Here is a 3,913-nt window from a genome sequence, read left to right as displayed (position 1 = left end):
CAAATGCGCGCTACACGAAATTTGGTCGGTAGTCGGAACGGGGCGCGTCGGTGTTTTATCTGGCCATGATCGACCTGAAGGTACGACGGGCGTGGGAATGGAGGCGGCCGGGAGTTTGTCGGGGAGCCCCTGGAGCAGGCTGGGCAGGCCACGAAGCCCGCCGACACGCGACCTGCGTCTTGCCTCCACCCACCGACGTCCTCGACACACCCTTCGCTGTCACCGACACACCCATCGGCGTTGTTCGACACTCAGGCATTGACCAAGTCCTCCTACAACATCGTCCAGACTCGCTCATGACTGCCTTGTGAGGCCTCACACAGACCCACATGAGCCTACAAGACACATAAGGTCAAGTGATGAGTGCCTAGACAAAGACAGACTCACACGACATCATGTATGGAGCGACATGATGACAGATAAACAACTTAGCACCAGACCGCAGTTCCACTCAGTATCATAATACAATCAACTACTAAACACCAGCCAAGTCCCGTAAGTAAAGAGAACTGGATCACCACTACAATTTGTCCTCATTGCTTCTGAAACACTCGGCGTCTGGGGTCAGAGTGCCACCAGTTTTTTGAAGGAACTGAGTTCTATGCTAATTGAAACAGCAAGAAACCCTAGAGTTTTCAGCTTCCTTTTATTAGGCCTCAGGGTGGCGATACAGTGGGGAAATGCACACTGCATTCAGGGTTCCTGCCCGCCATCTGAGGAGCTGGAGGAACTCGACAACTTATGATAATCATTTTTGTACCCTGTATGTAACTCCTCTCTTTTATATATATATATATATATATATATATATATATATATATATATATATATATATATATATATATATATATATATATATATATATTTGGGGGAAGGGGGGAGGGCAGGTTCTGTATATACATTTTGGAAGGTTCTTTCTCTATATATTATATTATATGTGTATGTATATTATATAGCAGATCTAGTACACAGATGGCAGAGTGTAATTCGAGAACACGACGAAACATTCAATATACTGTTGCAACCCGTTCTCGCACTTTCGTATAGTCAATATTGACTTATTAAATACGTGCATATGTGACATACTAATTTATTGTGATTATTTTAGTTTATCTTGAAAAGCTTCATAGAAAACACCGGCCTTACCTAACCTTCTTAGTATGTTAAGATAAGCATCTTATTACAGTTAATTGTAATTACAATTTGTAATTACAATTATTACTTAACCTATACCTACAATAGGTTAAGTAATAATTGTAATTACGAAGCAATAAGATGCTTATCTTAACATACTAAGAAGGTTAGGTAAGGTCCGTATTTTCTATGAAGCTTTTCAAGGTAAACTAAAATATTCACAATAAATTAGTATGTCACATATGCACTTATTTAATAAGTCAATATTGACTATAAGAAAGTGCGAGAACGGGTTGACTGCCCCAGCCCTCATGGAAACATAGGAGTTACAGTAGGCCTGTGGTAAGTTACAATGGGCCTGTGGTAAGTTACTCTATGCTTATTGTAAGTTACAATGAGCCTATTGGGCCATAAGTGTGGCTCTTCACCTTCACCGGCTGTATATCTTGAAGCACAAGAATATGCAAATTACGGGCTATTCATGCCCGTGCCACCTCTTGGGTGGCTTAATCAGCTTAATAGCATTCCGAAACATGCTAGCCACGAAGGAGAATACTTAGTATGCTCCATCGTTGCTAGTATGTTAAAGACATGTTAGTATGTTAAAGACATACTAGCCTCGAAGGAGAATACTAAGACGTGCTAGCCACGAGCGAGCATACTAAGACATACTAGCCTCTAAGGAGCATACTAGAACATCCTACCAGTGATGGAGCATACTAAGACATGGTAACCACAATGGAGAATATTAGGAGAAATATTCGTCTTGGTGAATTGTACAAACATCACTTAGTACGAGTCAGTCAGTGGCCTCAAATACCCCAGGGAGGACGTGAGGACCTCCCTGGGGGAGCAGCGTCCTCTACACCTGGGGCCAGATTCACGAAAGCACTTACGAACCTGTACATCTTTTCTCAATGTTTGGCGGCTTTGTTTCCAATTATTAAACAGTTAATGAGCTCCGAAGCACCAGGAGGCTGTTGTAACAATAACAACAGTTGAATGGGAAGTTTTCATGGTTGCAAACTGTTTAATAAATGTAACCAAAGCCGTCAAAGATTGAGGAAAGATGTACACGTTCGTAAGTGCTTTCGTGAATCTGACCCCTGGTCACCACGTGTGAAGAGCCAGGTTTTCGTTGTCTAAATACAAAGTTACAATTGATGAAAAGATCCAGCCATTTCTTACATGACTGCGTCATATTGACGGGTCTGACAATGAAAGCCAACATGCTCTATAGTGTTTACATAACTACAAGTTTTCTTTATGGGAATTTCACAATTACTTTCCTAAATTTTCAAAAATATTATCGTTTGTCGGGAATTCGTCTTGCATCTGAAATGACGCTGTTTTGGTATTTGTTGTTGTAAAACCATCTAAAAAATCTTAGAAATTTAGATGTGAATATGTAATTACGGATATAGAAAAGCCATTGATTGGCTGGTGGAGGTCTTCCCTATAGCCAAGATCAAAGAATTGTTCGAGAGGTCACTTATCCAGTTGGTGGCCCTTAACCTGACTGAGCGATTACAGTGCACATAGTCGGTAGCACCATGACAGGTATATATCCTGCCCTATGCATAGTGCTCTCTCCATAGGGTGTTGTGCTTATGGTACTCTCCCAAGGGCACTGTATGTAGGGTCCTGTGCCTATGGTACTGTGAAAAGGCTACTGTATTTTGAGTTCTGTGCCTAGGGTACTTTGCCTAGGGTGCTGTTGTTATGGTATCGACACCATCGTCGGAGTGTAGAGTGGCAATTTCAGTGCCATCTATGGGTCTGCACTCCAACTCCCCTGGTATTGGACGCTATGTAGACAGCGCCATCTGTTGGTGGTGGCGCAGCAGCGATGAATGGCTCTGGTTTCCTGCCTTAATCAGAAAGAGAGGTCGACGTGGATGACCTCTGGTGGGTGGCGTGTCACGATCAGCGCCATCTAGGTTGTGGCTACAAGTCACAATGTCAACTCCCCGGTGAATGAGTGTTACCTCATGGTTTCCCCAGTGTCCTGTCCATCTAAGTAATGACGTTTTTATGTCCACAGAGGCAACATGTGGAGGCAGTTGTACTATGGAGGGCAATTTACCTTGGGCAGTCCACAAACCCTTAGCTTAATCCTGCAAGAAGACTAAGTAGCCGCTGTTGATCAAAACAGTGTTAGCTGCTAGTATATGCAGTATTGTTGAGGATTGGCGTACCCCGGGATTGGCTATTAAGGGTTACAGTGATGTGCCTAGCATGAAGTGCTGCTAGCAAGCTGCTAGAGGCTTCTGCCAGGAGTTAGCTACCCCTTGTATGAGTTTGTTTGGGACCCCCCTGTCAGCGTGTTGCTGAAGCCCTCTGCCAGTGAGTAGCTGGAGAGCGAAGGAGGGGGTGTAGGCGCATCGTGATACTGTGTGGGTGGACTGGCCCAGTGGACTGGCCCATGTAAAAGGTGAACTCACCAGTGTTGTCCAGTACAAGTAGACAGGGTACTGTGTGTGTGAGAACACTGGAGCTGATGAACACTGCTGAAGTATTTGCGTCCTGCGTGAAACTATTGTACATGAGTGTAAATATAGCTTAATTTAACATATATAGTGGTGAAGGGAATCGTGTATTGTTTATCCCTCCCCTTTATTTATTCATTGCACTACTACAGTTCTTGAAAGCATACTACCGACTTGGAGTCGGATACTACAAAAGAGGTCATAACACAAAGAACCCGGTTACTGGTCCTAAGTTGCCGTACCAGCCGTACATAGTATTGCGGTAAGGAAAGGTGCCTATAGGGTATTAT

The sequence above is a fragment of the Procambarus clarkii genome, chromosome 39 (genome assembly GCF_040958095.1).
Source record: "Procambarus clarkii isolate CNS0578487 chromosome 39, FALCON_Pclarkii_2.0, whole genome shotgun sequence".
NCBI classification, from domain to species: Eukaryota; Metazoa; Arthropoda; class Malacostraca; order Decapoda; family Cambaridae; genus Procambarus; species Procambarus clarkii.
This window is presented reverse-complemented; position numbering follows the sequence as displayed.